The following is an 18112-nucleotide window of genomic DNA, read 5'->3' on the forward strand; positions in this document are numbered from 1 at the left end:
TAATTCACAGCTTTTAATTCAGTGCACAGTGTGTGCAAAGCTCTGCAAATGTAGTGATAACTAGAGTTTTGCCTCATCCTTTATAAACAATGTCTTCTGCTACAATTTCACTGTTTTAAAAATGTTATATTTTATAAGTTTACTAGCTGAAAACTAAAAATGTAACATTGACTCGTTCAACAAAGGCATTTATATGGCTGCACATAAGACTTACTAATATATTGTAAGGGCAAAATTCAAACAGTAGTTTTTATATTGTGAATAATAAGAAGGAATACATTTTCTAAAGTCACATTCAATTGAAATATTACATTTAAGGAAGTTTCAGGAAGTGCTCAGGAAAATTATTAATAAACTATGCAAATGTGCTCAATATTTTAAAAAATGGAAAATATCTTCAACTGTCTAAAGTAAGCATCTGTTAACCTGTAGAGTCTAGATTTTTGTATTCTTTGCACAGTTCCTTTTGAAGCCCATCTCTTACCTCTTTGCTTTTACTATAAACGACCAGGAAAAACCACATGCTCCATCTAAGATTGTGCTTAGAAATCTCATCAGCCCAGGTATCCCATTTCAGCACTTCGGTAGTTCTTTGCTCCACCAAATAACGGGCATAATTCAGACAAATTCTTGGCCACCACTTCAAAACATGAACCTACTTCCATTGCCAATCACATGCTCATAATTTCTATTTTAAAACCTCCTTTAAAATCTGGTAGGTTTTCCTTTAAAATCTATTAGAAGCACATTTAAGGTGCACATCTAACAACATCCTGTAGCTGGAATCATATATCTTCTCTGACATGATAGAGAATTTCTCTATAGTTTTCATTTGCGTCTCAACCCTCACTAGAATTGTCTTTGACATGCATAAGTCTACCAACAGTCCTTCAAGGAAATCTAGGCTTTACTATTAGGTCCCTGTGTTTTAATGGGTTTTCTAAAGAAACAAAACCACTGACACTACACATGTATAAAATGAACATTATATCAGGAAAAAAATTCATGTTAAGAAAGCCTCCCAGATCAGTCCAACTCAAGTCCATGGGTCGCATGCTAGCCAGAGACTCTCAGACACCGGAAACTGGTGGTGCATGAAGCAGGTTGATAAATTCAAAGTCATATGAGTTCAAAGTTGGCAGGAAAATGGTAGAGTGCCAACAGCTCACAAGGTTAGCAGGCTACATGGGCTGCCAAATCCAAGGCCAGACACACAATTTGGCATAGCAGGAAGGTGAAGAGGGGCAAGAAGGGTAGTCCCCTGTATCTATCTTATAAAACAGTCACACACTCAAAAAAGCATCATCAGACTATGACTTTATTGTTAGATTGAACTCCAAAAGTACCTCAGCACAGGTACCATATGTTGACATAAAATCTAACTATCCCAGCACCAGAACCCTTTTCCATCCTCTACTAAGTACCCTTCAGGTAGCAGCTGAAGACAATGGAAACAGGTAGTCTAATGCCAAAATGCAATAAAATACAATTTTACAAATTCACAAAGCTAATGTTACAATTGTTCATATGTAAGTTTAGGGTGTAGCTGAAGAAATTAAAACAAGTCCGCAAGAGCCAAAATATGACCTTGAGTCTATCCCATGTGAATCTTGAGGACACCTGAAGAACAGAGCGGTTGCATTGAACCCTAATGACAGAAGACCTGATGAGCTGTGGGAGGACATCAAGACATCACTCATGAGGAAGGGGAAGGGTCATTAAAAAGAAAGAGAAGATCAAAGTGGATGTCAGAAGATACTCTGACACTTGCTCTTAATACAGTAGCTAAGGCAATGGGAAGAAATTTTGAAGCCAAAGAGCTAAACAGAAAATTTCGAAGAGAAGCTTAAGACAAAGTTAAATATTATAATGATATATGCAAAGATCTAGAGTTAGAAAACTAAACAGGAAGAACATGCTCAATATATCTTTAACTGAAGAAATTCAAGAAAAAGTTGTAAGCTACAATATTGAAAAATTTTAGGAGCAAATAGTGAACAATACAGGAAGCATCACAAGATGGAAAGCTACACGGTCACTGTACCAAAAATAACTAGTCAACATTCCAACATTTCAAAAGGGAACATAGGAGCAAGAACCAATGGTAGGGAAGGAAGAAATCCAAGTTGCAGATATCATCCAACAAGGGGTAGAGTGCATTGACTAACAACTGCCAGAGGTTCACATCAGATTCAGGAGACAGGAAACAAAAGATACCACTGATGATGTAAGATGGATCATGACTGAAAGCAGAGGAAAACAGAGAATTTACTTGTATTTCATTGACTGTGCTAAGGCATTCAACTGTGTGAATGATAACAAACTATGGAGAGCCTGGAGAAGAATGGGACTTCCAAAGCACCTAATTGTGTTCATGCAGAAAGTCTACATGGATCCAGAGGCAGTTCTATCAACAGAACAAAGGGTATATTGCATGGTTTATATCAAGAAAGGCGCACATCAGGGATGCATCTTTTCACCATAATTATTTAGTCCCATGCTGAGCAAATAATGAGAGAGATCGGCTAATATGAAGAGGGATGAGGTATCAGGACTAGGTAGAGGAAGGCTTCTTAGCAACCGGCCATACGACACCACGCCACTTGCTGACAGTGGGACGAACTTGAACCACTAGCTGAAGACCAAGGATTCCAGCTTTCAACGTGAATTACAACTCAATGTAAAAATGACCAACATCTTCACAACTGGACAAGTAGGTTACATTATGAAAATCAGAAAAATTTGAAGTTGCCAAGGTTTTTATCTTGCTTGGATCAACAATCAACGTTCATGGAAGCAGCAGTCAAGAGATCAAACAATTCATTGCTTGAATGGCTGCACAGGGCCTTTTGAAAGTTTTGAAGAGCAAGAATGTTACTTTGTGGAATAACGTGCCTGGCCCAAGCCACGGTATTTTTTTAAGAGCTTTATTTGCCTTGGGAAGTTGGACATTGAATAAATAAGACTGAAGAAAAGTGGACGCGTTTGAGTTATGGTGCTGGGGAAGAGTGTTGAAAGTACCGGACTCCAAAAGACCCAGCAAATCCGTCTTGGAAGTACTGTCAGGAGGCTACTTGGAGGCCAAGGTCAAACTTTGTGTCCTGTCCTTTGGGTGTGCTATCAGGAAAGATCGATCCCTTGGTAAAATGAAGGGACGGTGAAGAGAGGCAGGCCATCTGGGAGATGCATTAGCACACCACCAATGGGCTCAAATAGAAGAACCATGATGAGGACGGTGCAGGACACAGTCGGGTTTCCTTCTATGGTACCTAGGGTTGTGATGAATCAAAACTGACTGGATGGCACCTACTAACAATTCCGTTTCCAGTGTCAAAACTACTCCATATTGTTATAATTTGTGGAGTTGCACCCAATTCTAGTGAGTTCTCTTGTGCTGAAATAACAAAAGTACTATAAGTGGTTGCTTTAACTAGCAAATTTGGTATCTCATGGTTTAGAAGGCGAGAAGTCTGAATTCAGGGTTTGAGCTATGTCCCACAGTTTAACACCATAATTCTAATGCCAGGTCTACTGTTTTCATAGAATAGTTCATCTTTCAATGACTAGCCTTGGTACTCTATTCCAGTGTGTTTACTAAGTGATCTTCTAATTATAAGAAATTATTTTCACCACTATTCTCGATGTAAAGTTTTAGAAACACTTAAGTTTCAAAGAACACGCATATTATCGGTACTGAAATTTCTAAAGCAGTCCAAGCTGTCTTCAAGTTTTAAAAGTTATAAAACTCTTATCTTAAGGTACTAAATTTCAAAAGAAAGGCAAAGTAAAAAGTACGTGAAAAATAATCTATATTCTTGCAGAATGTATAAATATAAAAAAGACCTGCCAAATGTTGAAGACAAGTGTAAGAACTAACTGGAACACTATGTTAAAATGCTCAGGTGGTAATCAAAAGTTCAGATTGAAGTTCACAGCTGATCTATGGGAGAGAGCTGTAGTAGTCCATTTCTCTTAAGATTTACAACCTTGGGAATCCTATGGGACACTTTTACTTTGTCCTGTAGAGTAGTTGTGAGTGTTGATAAAGACCACAGGGGACATTAGTATGCCTGATATTCATAGATTATTTAATATTAGCCGGAGCCAACATATCATATTTGGAAAATCAAGAAGATTTTGCCTTTTAGTTAATCTGAAAGCATAGTGACTATCGGACAAAAAGGAACTTTCCCATAAGGTTTCTGGGGCTACCAGGAAGCAGACAGACTCATTTTCTCCCAGGAATCAGCCGATGGCTTCAAACCATCAAACTTTCAATGTGGTACCAAATGCTTTTTAAAGAAAAAGTTAATAATTGTCTAGCTCAAATTTAGAACCAATAAACTGTCGTCTTCACCTTAGATCCAGCCCACTGCTATGGGTTCAATTCTTACTCCCAAAGCGAAAGATAAAGTAGATCTGTGTCAAGGGATTTTCAAGATTATAAATCATTATGAAAGCAGACCGGTCTCATCTTTCTCCAGAGGAGCGACTTGGAATCAAAGCACCTAACTTGCCTGCTAGCAGCCCAATGCTTAGCCTATTATAGTTCCTGGGCTTCTTATAGACCACTGAAATTCCGTATCTAAAACTAGGACAGCAAATGTTACCACTTTTGTGATAAAAGAAGCATGTGGGACTAATAATTTCATCTTTTATTTACTTTTTTAAGGTTACTGATGATAAATAAGAGTTTTTATAGGTCATCACAGTGGTTTATATGCATTTCTGATTCTTAGGTTCAATGAAAATCTAGCTGAGAAGCAACAAAGACCGCATGGAAGAACCACACCAGCCTGTGTGATCATGAGGTGTCGATAGTATCAGGTGTCAGGCATCTAAGACCCAGAACAAAATCAACCCAATTTGAATTGGGGGTGGGGGTGGCATGGAGCGGAGACCCAATGACCATCTGTAGACAATTGGACATCCCCTCACAGAAGGGTCACAAGGAAAAGATGAGACAGTCAGGGTGCAGAAAAGCACCGGTGAAACACACAACTTTCCTCTAGTTCTTTAATGCTTCTTGCCTCCACTATCATGACCTCAATTCTACTTTACAAATCGGATTAGACCAGAACATGCATACTGCTATAGATAAGAGCCCTCAACACAAGGAATCCAGGATAGATAAACCTCTCAGGGCCAACAATGGGGGTAGAGATACCAGGAGGATAAGGGAAGGGTCGGGTGAGAAAGGCGGAATCAATCACAAGGATCAATCTAGAACCCCCTCCCAGGGAGATGAATAACAGAAAAGTACATGAGGGGCGATGGAGAATGATGTAAGATATGGAAATAATAATCTATAACTTCTCAAGGGTTCATGAGGGAGAGCAGCAGAGGAGGGAGGGGAAAGAAATGGGGAGCTGATATCAGGGGCTCAAGTGGGAAGAGAATGCTTTGAAAATGATGATGGCGGCATATGTGCAAATGTGCTTGATACGCTGGATGAATGTAGGGATATGATAAAAGTATTTTAAAAAGAAAAGAAAAATGAGTTATTAAATAACAGCTGTCAAGAATCGACTTAATGGCATCAGTGGTCTTTAATATACACTCTAGCTTATGTTCACCCATTTAATGTGTTGGTTTGTCTTTTAACTTTGTAGAAAGAAGTGTTTAAAATTATGCATCTTGTGGGTACATGAACGATACAAGTAGAAACCCAATAGTGGTCACAGAAGTGAGACCAGTCCCTGGAGTGATAAGTGTACTTGGGAGTAAAAAAGAGGAAGACTTCCATTAGATGGGTTGTTACAGTTGCTGCAACTATAGGCTCAAACATAACAATGGTTGTTCAGATAGTGAAATATGGCCAGTGTTGCATCCTATGGTACATCCCACTTGACCACACTTCTTAATTAGAAGTGATAGTTTAAAAGGAGACACAAATACTCAGAGTTCTTTTTCTCCATAATCAACATTAATATGTAGCTACTCTGTGTTTTTTAAAGTGAAAATGTGAGGAAGCTGTTTAAACAATTATTTCAGTAAAAATAATGTTTGGAATTAATTTGAAAAAATTGTATTGTGCCTCTGAAGCTATTCTTCAGAATTTCCATTAGCTAAGAAATTTAAGTTTCAATTCACTGAGATGACTAGATTTATTTTTCTTAGGATACACTGGAAAAAATACAAATGGTAGGCTAAAAATGATTCCATAAGTAGAAAAATATAGATAGCTTATACCTGAAAAATTCACATTTCAGCATTCTTTATTATATAATTTGAATTAAAATCTATAAACTCTCCATAAAGCTCCATTTACATGAAATTGGTTTTGCTTATCTTAAGAAACAAAGCATATGGTTTCCAGGGTTTTTGCCATTGTTAATTGATACATAGGAATTCATTTTTCTTCTGTTATTAAATTTTAGAATACGTGGGGTTATTATGTATTATTACATAATATCATCTTGAAAATATTGTTATCACATTTATGAAGTATATCACAAATGTATCCTCATCAATTAATGGTCTTAAAGCAGCAAACTCACTCATAATGACCCTATAGGACAGTGGTTTTTCAAAATTATAATACTTATAGGATTAGAAAGCCTTATCTTTCTCCTCACTGAGAGGCTGGTGGTTTAGAACTGCTAACTTTGTAGCCCAACATGTAATCCATAAGCCAGCAGGCCTTGAACAAATAATGAAAAGTTGCATTATGATGAGTTCAAGTAGAGACATTATATTAAAACATTTTTAGTCACCTAGACTTGTCCTATATATTAATATGCTCAGTATTATGTAAGAAAAGGATGAAAAACATGGATTAATTATTTTATGATAATATTTAGTATAATGTTTCTGCATGATTTATTCAACCTTTAATGCCTTTTACCTTAAATTTTTATTGTATTTATTAATATTTAAGAGGTGTTCACTACTGAAAAAGACTGCTTATCTATTTTACCATTTCTTTCTCTCCTACATACTCCTGTGTGTCCATATATATACTGATCCTTCAAATTAGCAGTAATTCTAGTATAATAAAGAAATTTTTAAAAATTAAAATTAAAAAAAAAGAAATTAAAGTCACTTAAAGATATTATCTGTCCCATGAACTTCTTGATAAAAATAATTCTTGTTCTCATATTTACTATAGCTATCACTAAAAAGGCTACTGTACACAGTCATAGTTACATATCCAATATCAAATTTTGTAAAACATAATTTTACACAACTTGCATACATCTATGTATTTCTAAAATATAATGCCTGAATGAACCCTGATTTTTAATTTAAACTTTGCCCTTTGCTTTGATTCAACCTGTTTTCCTGAAGGGCTTACAGTTATAGTCATCATCTGAAAGGTTCAAAAGAAATAGTTTGCCCTTAATGAATCTATGAAGAAGCAGTGTTTCTATATACTGGCCAGAATTGGACAATGAGAAATCTAAAATATGTGCTTACTCAATTTTGGTCTTCCAAACGCTAGATTGTTTTTTAATAGTGCAATATTTTAGAGCTAGCTTTTTAAATTAACAAAATACAAGAGTCCAAAAAAGTTCATAAAAAACAGCTCAATCCTGATGAGGTTGGCTGATACTCACAGAAATCAGAGTGAATAAGTCTATCTACAAGTCTTCTTCAGAAATAAATCTATAATGGAATTTAAATGAAACACACCATTATGGGGGAATAATTCTTATATAGTAGAGAACCACACAACACATTTGAGTCTACTGTTCACATATTTATAAACTTAATCAATAAATGCATATTTTATAGATTTAACTTGCAATAACCATAACATGGTAGCTTCTTTTTTATCTGCTAAAGGTAATTTGTTATGTTCTGGGTGCACTTGAATGAAGTAGAGTTTAAACATTAAAAATATAATTAAAAATTACTTTGAAGTAAAAAGAGGTCACACTATGGATGAATATACCTTTTAGCTCTAATCTTAATACATTAAAAAAATTGAACATTTTAAATTCTACTTTATTTAAAACAATGACTACAAAAGGGTAATATTCTATAATGTCTCTCATTTTATTAGAGTACATGTAATTTCCACATCTTGTTTTATAATTTCTTGGATAAAAATAAAAAACATTTAAAAAATTGAGACTATTTATTTCATGATTTAATATTTAGCATTTAGTAAATCAATCAGCTCATTGAAAATATGACACTAGTTAAACTAGTGTGGAACTAAAATTATTTTCATAATCATAATTGGGTTTATTTTAACCATTAGAGCACCAACTAATTCACGATTAGTCATTTTCAATATGAAATTGAGAAGTATTCCATACTTATTTGCATGAACACTTTACATTGCTGTACATTAGGTATAAAAGAGTGAAGTCATAGTTTCTGAAATAATTATTTATGAAGACTAAAGGTGGATAGATTTGAAAGTGAATAACGATATAAACTTGACACATTATCAAATATGCCTTGAAATTATAGTAGTAAAAGCTATAAAACATCACTGACAGGGTTATTGGATGATGAGCATAAAGTTATTACAGTGATGATTTGATTCCTTTAGGAATCAAAGAGACAAAATACCACAAAGACACACACACACACACATACACTGAGCTAGGACTTCCAGTTTTCTGATAAGTGGAAAGGCTATGAGTGTTTATGATTAAATTTCAACTTAAGAATCCCTCTTTTCCTTTTTTAGAACAGGATCAACACTCACTATTCACTTCTATGAAACAAAAATCATTCATTACTAAACATTTTTTTCTTTTGCACTCCTTTAGAATTTATGAATTGTAAAAGTACATTTGCAAGTGCCTACCTGAAATGATCCAAGTAGTTGTTAAATTAAAATTCTAACACTGAATGTCAAAGATCATTCCAATTATTGCTTCAAAGTTGAAAATGTGCTTATAAACTAATTTGGAAATCAAAATTTTGTCATTCTCAAGTTTCTCCAATTTAAAAGCTGTTACATCAGAATATTTTGATCTTGTTATCATTTCAGAACAGAGATCATCAGGTTAACAATATAAAACTTCTAAGAAATCAGACTTCTCATTCAGTAAGTGGCACTGAGAAGTCCATCAAACCAACTGCTTTTACAAAAATGAGTATTCTCCCAGAGCTACTGTGTAGTTGAGATAAATGTAATGTCAATAGAAATTCATGTGACTCAGAGGGCATATCATTACAAATTTGTTTTAACTGTACAATATGAAAGCTAAAGAAAGAATATAGATTAAACACATTTGACCAATGACACATGAATGAAGAATATTTTATATTAATATTCTTTATAAAAACTTGAGTTGCTTTAGTTCTTATATAGAAATATTCTTTTATCAAAAAAGTTAAATTAAAAGATTAGACCCAAATAGTTCCACAGTCAGTTTGTATAGTCTTCAACAACTTTTTGTGGTAGATACAGCTATCCCTATTTGAGAGATAAGGGAAATAAATATTGATAGAAAAATCTGATTAAAGTCAGAACAAGTGATCTAGGTAGAACTAGAATGGAATCCAGGAAGGAACCCCAGATCCATCAGCACTCTCCATTTTCCAATAACACACTATTAGGAGTTTAAAAAGAAAAACACTAATACTCTTAGAAGAGGCCTCATGATTTATAAGGTAAATATCAATGAATCTTGGGCTTATTATTTTTATTTTTTAATAAAAAATAAATTTCTGCTAAACTTATTATAAATTGGTGTCGAATTCTTGTTTGTGTCTGAACTCTTAATATCCAATTTTTCAAATTACTAAGGTCTTCAATCTCATCCTAGATAGATAGCGTTGGCTTATTTCAGGTAATATTAAAACATTCCAAAGGGGAAATATGTGAAAATGAAATAATAATTGATTATGGAGGGTAAAATTTTTTAATTCCCCTAGGTGTCCTCTACACTTGTAAAGTGAAACAAAACAAAGGCACTATTCTGAAAAGAATTTCCAATTTTATTTGGAGAACACACAAATCTAGGAGCAACGCTAATGGCATTCATTCTAGAATCTCCGTGGATTTTTTCCTAGTTAAGCTCAAGTTATTTTGCTAAAATCTACCAATAATTTTGCCAAATAAAATTAAGATGAACAGTAGTTTATAAAAAAGTATATTCCCATTATAACAGAATCTTGAATTTCTTAAAAGAAAATATTCCATAGAAGGATAGAATCGCCTATTATCTGATAAAATTAATATAAATACAATAAATCACTTTATGGCACTTTGTTTTATTTGGAAACATTATTAAAGTGATGTAGTTTTCAAATAAATATCATCTGTATTGACCCCATAATTGACACACACACCCTAAGCATGTTTACTGTCATGAAAGTCCAAATGATATAATGCAAAACAATTGAACTGGAATTCACTAATGATATGCTTTCTCTAATACAGTAAAAGGTGCTTTGCAATTTTATGATCTAAAGTTGAAATCATATTCTTATTTCCTTAAGATTTTATCACAAAGTCCTTGATTAGGGATCCACATCAAGAAGTACAGAAAGCAATGTAATATTTCCAGAGGTAATCTTGATGGATACAATCTCTTAGAGAAGAGAAAATGTTAGAAGGACATAGTTTTAAGATATATATCTTTCTCATATCCTTTTTTTTGTTGTTTTTGGCTTCCCTGTATGGAAACTTCGGGCTTCTTCAACATTTAACCAAAACCATCACCAAATAATATCAATAATAATGAAAAATTATATTAAAGCATATGTTTTTAAATTATTTTAATGGAATGGTTTATTAAATCTGATAGTGAGAGAACTAAGTTTGAACATAATAAGACTTAACAATTTTCCAAACTCATTTTGATTTATTGTTGTTGTTTGCATTTTTCCAAATGACTTCCAAAAGCCCTTATATACTGAGGTCATGCATGATGCTTGACTTTGGGCAAGCTGTTGTTTTCTCATGCCCTTTGACAACCAAAGCCACCCCTACCTTATTCACACACCCCTCCCCCCAAGATTAATAAGGAGGAAAAATTCACAAATATTTTTCTCGAGTAACCAAAGTCACCTTGGTAGTACAAGATGCCCTTAACGGTTCTCTGCTTGCTCTTATATTTCAAGGTCTGTGACCTTAACAAGAAGTGTTGGAAGGTATGATTGCAACTGCCACCTTCCGTACTTCATTAGGGTTATACACACCTTGCTCTGACTTTACTCTTCCCATTTCTTCCTCTCATCTAAGTTCAAATTAGAATTTTTGTTATCCACTGTTAAACATTTAAATAATTGATGTTAAACCTTCAAGTGGATTGAAATGGAATTCATGAATGTGAATATGAAGTTACGCCTTGTGTCACTACCATCTGACAATACATATACTCCATTGCTTGACACAGGGGAAAATCATCACAGGACGGGTCACACACAGGATACATACATGATTATTGATGAAATACAGACACCACAAGTGCTAGGTCTTCAGTCCTTACCTGCTAAACTGCATGATGACAAACAAATGTAAATAGCAGCAAAAGGAAAAGTCTCCCAAAATCGGAATCGTAGGTCCTGGAAGCTTGTGTGACACTTTTTTTTTTTTTAGCCTCTAGTGCTTTCTTCCTTGCTTACATACATTTGACTGGTTACAATACAACATACAACGTTAAGGTTAAAGTTAAGGGTGTTAAGGTTAATTTGCAACCCCAATCACCACTTCCTTTCCAATAGCCTGTTGGCTTCCCACACAGATGGAAACGTACACTTTCATCTTCAGAGACACAGAGCAAACCCCCTGTTTCCTGTCCTGATTCCTGCCAGAGGGAGTCCCTGCTCTCAACAGCTGACCATGTTCTGACCCCCTACTGCAAAATAAAATGCTCCCTGATTCAACTCTGGGGCAGTAGGAGGACAGCCATCAGAGACAAACTCTGCCACTGCTCAGCTGCAGAACAGCAAAAAATAAAAAACAGCTGCCAAGAAGCAGCACCCCCTCGTGGGTGGACGCAAAAAAACGAGAGCTACCAGTACCAGAGCCTCCTGCCTCCTGTCTCTACCATCAATAAGAGAGAGAGAGAGAGAGAGAGAGAGAGAGAGAGAGAGAGAGAGAGAGAGAGAGAAGAAATAAAAGCCTAACTTTCAGTGGCTATAGTGTGTGCTAAACGTCCCTCTGGTCTCAGTCCTTGCATTTCACTTCAACCATTTTTCCTAAGTTAGAGCTCCAGTTGAAATCTAACTCGTCGCCACCATAATGCCCTCTTGATTTGGGGAGGGGGCAGGGGGTAAGGAGCGTGGGGAGGAAGTGATGGTAAGCACTACTTTTTTTAACACTGAACTTGAGAGTTCTTAACAGCAATTCTACGCCTCGCTAAGCAGTCAAAGATAGTTAGTCGAGTTTTATAAAGCAGACATCCCGAGTATCCGTTATTCACTAGTGTTATGGCGAGCTCGGTGTACATCTAGAATAACACAGAAGGATATGCTAGAGAGCTCAAGTCTGTCCCCTCGCACAGAAAGGAGGTTGTGCTCAAGTTGGGTCTGACCAAGGCTGTGAATAGGAGCGGATGGAAACCCTGGGGCGCGCCCCAGCCCAGAGCTGCAAAAGCCCACGCCGAGCGCCAGCTCGCCGCAGGGGCCAGGCGCCGAGCCTGCGCGGGCCGGGCCGTCCGAGCGCCGCCGCCGTCCCGCGTGGGCATCCTCACCCCCCACCGAGCCCAAAGCCTGGCCAGCAGGCGCCTGGTTCTCGCGCTCCCGCAGCCCAGTGGCTGCGGCGCTGCCAGGAGCTGCGGAGAAAGCCCCAGACGGCAGTCTCCTGTTGCTAGCCTCCCGGTGAAGCCGTCCTTGGCTGCGGGAGCCTCCGCCACAGAACATGCCCTTTCCACCAGAGTGCGTGTTAGGTTATGAGACAGCAAAACACACTTACCTACCGCACCTATGTCTGTGCCTTATTGGAGGAGGTTCGGAAGAAAAATCTGACTACACTGAAAGTTTTGTTGGTTTGTTTTTTTCCCTTCTTCTTTTCCTGCCTCCCTCCACCCCCGCGCAGCAGCAGCAGTCTTCCAAAGATGTTTGAATTGGTGAATTGGACTAAATCCTCCTTTCTTCGGTAGAGATCAGAGACGCTGACTGGCAAGGGCTTGTCAGGCAGGAGGACGGGACTGGGAAGCCATCGGGTAGAAACTAGTGACGGGTGAGGGACGCCCAGTGGTGCGGAGGGCAGTCTCAGCCCAGTTCGCTCAGTGGGAGCCAAGGGGAGCCAAGGGGGAAAAGCCCTTGAATCCCGAGACTGGGGGATGGGGTGACGCTGCAGCTGGAGTACTTGTATGTCTGGTAGCTAAAGAGGCTTTTGAATTTAAATAAATAAATATTTCTTTTTAACTTAGGCTGTTACATCAGCCATCAATGGTGGCAGGAATAGTTCTTTAAGATCTATATAATTTTTTATTTAGAGCAAGAAAGACTAGCTTGGACAATTGGTTTTCTAAGCCAATAAAGGTGAAGAAAGAAACCCAGCAACTTGCTCCTAATTGTGGAGGGTGGGGGTAGGTAGGGTTGGGGAAGTTCACAGAGAAAAGCCCCAAACCTTCAGTATGCATTAATAGTAGATGCAGATTTGACGTTTAATAAATACTGTGCCCTTGCCAATATGTGAAGTAAAAGCAAAGACTTAAATGTTTCTCAACACACCTCTATTGAAAGGGAAGGGAATAATCATAACGAGCACTGAAGCCCATAAAAAAATGTTCATAAAGGCAAAAACATTGACCATATTAACGTACTTATTAAAAACTAAGGGTGGGGGTGTGTGCAAGTGTGAGGAGAGAGGCGATTAAAATTTCCATGTAAAGCCTGTTGTTGAATTTCAATTTATTACAGCTAAGATTATCAGTGATTTCTTCTGATAGCTCTCTTCCTCAGAAACCAGCACTTCACGTCCAATTAACAATTTGCAGGCTGAATTCATACATTCTGCAGCATACCCCAAAACACAATGCCTACATTAAAATTGCAATATCACAATATTGTTTTCATGTGTGAGTCGGGAGATTGTAAGAAAAAAATGATGCACTCAAAATCCACACTCTTCATTTCGGTGCTTAGTATGCTACTAAATCCATAAAATGCACTTTACAGAAGTCCTCTTTAGTCAGGTACTTGCTTACAATGAACGAATACAGAGCTGACCAACCTCCTGAAGATCAGAGAGACTAGGGAACTTTCCCATACCCTGCAATGGTCAGAGGCTTATTTAAAGTTCTTAGATAAACATATGAAATTCATCCTTTCAAATAGCAGAAGGATGTGTGCCCCAAAGGGTGAGTGTGTGAGTGTGTGTGCAGGGCAGTGTTTCATATAACCTACACTATAAGTGAGTATGAGTATGAATAAATGAAGAAAGTAAAAGACAGCTGCACAATTCATGGGATTGATCTTAGTAGCATGATTAGAACTAACATTAATTAGCAGATATGATCACATAGACTTGAACTTCTCAAAGTAACAGGAAGGTAAACCTAAGGAATTTCTTCTAGACAGCCAGCTGAATAAAATTACCACTAGTAAAACATTTCTAGTAACGTATAAAGAGAAGAACTTACCAGAGGAAATTTCAGGAAGCAAGATGACTGCTAAAAAAAATCAATCCAGGATTCACAGATATTCCATGATCTTCCAAATCAAGGTAAGGAAGTGAGCTGCAGGGTGATGGAACTTTGACATAATCAGCAGTTCCTAGTATCATGTAACCAAGTAGAAATCTTGTTACATGGAGAGCCACTGTCCCCAAAGAAAGGAAGAAAAATATGAAAGATGTGGGTTTTTTCTTTTGTTTTGTTTTTGGGGGAGGGCTTAATTGTAGTAATCCTTAAGTAGAGAAAGTAAAAAAAAAAAAAAAAAATTACAGACTGTAGATCCCCATACAATGAGGAAAGACAGACGCTGAGAAACCCCAGAGCACCAGAGGTGGAATATAGATAAATCTGAAAAGAGAAGCAAAAGGATGTGTTGAAGACAATGAGATAAAGAGAGAACTAGCGAGCGAAGCTGTAGTCATCCTGATAGATAGAGCAGCAAGAATGATTTAGGCAGCTGGGGAGGATCCAATGAGAATTCAAGAGGGGACCGCTTCAGAAATCCTGCTCTGCTCTTCCCACTCTGGGTCCTTTAAGAGTTTCCTGCGTCCGTCGGGAACGTGGTTCTGGGGATGAATAGTAGTCCGTTAGTGCGGTTCCCTGGGGGCTCCTGCGAAGCCTCTCACCCGAGGCACTGACGGGGGCGTAGTGAGAAAACCCAACAGAACCAACTCCCCAAACAGCCCCCTGCGACCGGTCACGTTAGGATGACCAAACCACCGGGGGTGAGGGTGGGGGTGGGGATGTGGAAGGGCTGACGGTGGAGAGGAGGCCGAGTCGCTGGGTGCTTTCGGGGTCACGGTGACATGGTAGCTGGGCCGGGGGCCGAGGACCGTGCTCAGAAGCAGCGGCGGCGGCGCCCTCCAGGGTCCTCCGTCCTCAGTGGCTTCTGCTGCCTGCGATGCCAGCCGGTCGACTGGCTTCCAGCCGTAACCTGGGCTCCCAACGCCTGTGGCTTTGGAAGCTAGAGCTTTCAGTGGTCTGGGGACTTTCTCTGGGGGCGCCGGCGGGAGGCTGCCCGACACCGGTCCCCTGTTTCCCGCATGGAAAGTGAACTGGCTGTGCTTGTGCTGCGGAATGCTTTATCTTGCCCTTTTCGTATTCCGATATGACACCAACGATCGCCGGGTCGATCGGGTAAGATTAGCTTTATTCCTTTTTCCTTTTGCCCTCCACAGCCCAACCACTTCTCCAAACCCAAAATTCAGTCTCTCTCTCTCTCTCTCTCTCTCTCTCTCTCTCTCTCTCTCTCTCTCTCTCTCTCTCTCTCTCTCTCTCTCTCTCTGCGTGTGTGTGTGTGTGTGTCCTCTCTCCTCTCTCATTCACTCATTTCAGGAACTTCCCTTTCCTCTTTGAATCCGGATTCCCCGAGGAAATGCTTGTGCGACTGAGAGGCTTGGTAATTCTGTTGGTGATGATTTATATTTCGGCTGTGAAGTCAAGCCGGCCCCCACCCCTTATCTCTGAAACCGGCTGCCCTCCGTTGGGAAGATGCCTGGCCTCCTCCCCCAGGTGCACTCCCAGGGCTGGGGCTGGATGAAGAGCGCAGTGGGAGTCTTGGCTCTCTGCTCTATCTTCCTCTGGACACCGCTGCTTAAGACTCATCCTACTCTCTCTCTCTCTTTTTGAGAAATAGGAAAGTAGAGTGGAAATTGATTTCTTGCAGAGACTGAGGCGCCGAAAGATACCGGGAATAAACATTTGCCCTGGATCAAAATGTTCTTGGTAAGTAATCTGATTTTCTGCGGTTGAAAAGGAAACACATAGCTTCTTGTGTCCCCTCCCCCACTCCATTCATTTATTTGCTCTCTGTATGTAAATCACGAGCTGGGTCAGTGGAAATGTTCTTTTCCTTCTTCCTAGGAAAGAAGTAGCCTATAAGGGTGCATTTGAAAAGGATTTTAAGGAGACAGTTCCCCTTTAAGGACCATCTTTAGTAGCCTACATTCAAACCCAAACACTAGTAAAAATAATGCCTGCTGATGCTCAGAATCGATATTTAAACGTCTCCGGCGTCAGTTAACTCTTCTGCTTGTCTGAAAAATAAGGAATATAGTCTTGGATAGTAATTCTATTTCTATGTTGTTAGTATTCCTTTGCCATGTTCTAAAATGTAACATCCTTTCACTTGGAGAAATGAGAATGCTATTTTTCACTTTTGCCAGCTAATTCAAAGCCATAGAAACCACCTACTAATAGGCATTTTAATCCAAATTCTTATGCAGGATGTGAATTAGTAGTACTCAGGGTAGCTATTTGTGGCGATACCTGTAAATTCATAAACTCCTCTAGCATTCCGTGAGTCTATAGCACCCCCAGCCTGTAGATATCCATTCTGTGAAGAACACTGGTTAGGTGTGGGAGTGTGTGAGGTCAAAAAACGCCTGGGTTTGCTTTCATTATATGATGCTAATAGGAAGAATAACAAATCTTGCAAATTGCGCAGACTTGGTTTCCAGTGTAAACTATTTTAGAAGTGGAAAATTAAAGAAAATGACTTGCTTTAAGGGAAATTACTGCAATTTTGAATTATGTAATATGGTCTAGAGGTAAAGTATTCTTTTTATTTTTTCTCATATTGTTTATCAATCTGCAACTAGAAGAAGCACTTTTGCCCCAAATTGAAACAGTAAAATCCCTGTTAACTGCCACAACATATATTCCTAATGTAAACTGTATACCTTTAAAGTCATCTAAGACATTGATATAAAGTTTCCATGGACACCCAAAGACTTCATTCTGGAGGATAATGTTTTAGTAAACATGAGCATAAAATCTCAGGAGGGAGCCAAGTGGAACACCACAGTAGCAGCCCAAAACATGCGTGTATTCAAGTATCCATTGTCTTTGTGATGACCAGAGTTAGAAAGACAAAATAATTCTGTAAGTACTTGCTTGTATAACTTTTTCTTTCTCTCCTTAGGCTGCATTCCAGCTTGATGCACTAAAGAAGTTTTCTTTCAGACCACTCGTGTTATCCAGAGTGTGATTTCTGTGCATGTCTCTGGGTTTTCCTGAGGCTGATCAGTGCTGCTGGGGGATCTGAGGCCCACATGAGCAGGGTGAAGTTCCGGAATTACATTCTTATAAATGTGACCTTAACAATTTTACTACATAGTGAATACACTTTTACTGTTCATTTAAGATTTCAGTGAATTGCCAAAGCCTATTTACCTAATTTATTATTCAAGGAAATACAACTGTTTGAGGACCCAATCTGACAAATGTGGAAAACTATAACATTAAAATGCTTATTTTGTATGAAGCAAATTTGAGGCAGCTGCTCTTAAATATTTGGGAAAAATAAAAAGAACAAGGAAGAGAAAATAATAGTTTCATAACATATGGTTCCTGAACTTTAATTTTTTATAGTATTTAATGTTTATTGAACAGATTAAGCTTTTAATCAATATATTCCATTTTATTATTACATTTACTAAATATAATAATATATTGGCTCTATACTACAGTTTCTAGTTGACTTACTTTCAATACAAATCTAATGTAAGTTTAGATATTTCTCAAAAGTTACACATTGTACTACTGTATGGAGAAGATATCTTTTCCTGGACAAA

The 18112-nt window shown here is 38.0% G+C and overlaps 1 protein-coding gene and 1 long non-coding RNA gene across 4 annotated transcripts in view; one reads left to right on the forward strand and one right to left on the reverse strand.

The window, feature by feature from the left end:
• Positions 1-15495, reverse strand: part of BRINP3 (BMP/retinoic acid inducible neural specific 3) — a 524991-nt gene extending 509496 nt beyond the window's left edge. Inside the window, exon 1 of one of the 3 annotated variants that reach the window (XM_004706659.2) lies at positions 14505-15495. The gene's annotated coding sequence lies outside the window, so the exon portion shown is untranslated. Of the gene's footprint in view, positions 1-11402; positions 11484-12829; positions 12994-14504 lie in introns of those variants that run through there. The other 2 variants (XM_045298252.1, XM_045298251.1) reach the window with 2 other exon arrangements.
• The window catches only part of LOC123522596, a 7858-nt gene continuing 4866 nt past the window's right edge, over positions 15121-18112 (forward strand). Inside the window, exons 1-4 of the long non-coding RNA XR_006680840.1 lie at positions 15121-15674; positions 15873-16049; positions 16168-16262; positions 17461-17599. This is a non-coding gene — a long non-coding RNA (uncharacterized LOC123522596). The remainder of the gene's footprint in view (positions 15675-15872; positions 16050-16167; positions 16263-17460; positions 17600-18112) is intronic.

Source organism: Echinops telfairi, unplaced genomic scaffold, assembly GCF_000313985.2.
Source record: "Echinops telfairi isolate 266 unplaced genomic scaffold, ASM31398v2 ScPeMD7_7424;HRSCAF=8462, whole genome shotgun sequence".
In the NCBI taxonomy this organism is placed as follows: Eukaryota; Metazoa; Chordata; class Mammalia; order Afrosoricida; family Tenrecidae; genus Echinops; species Echinops telfairi.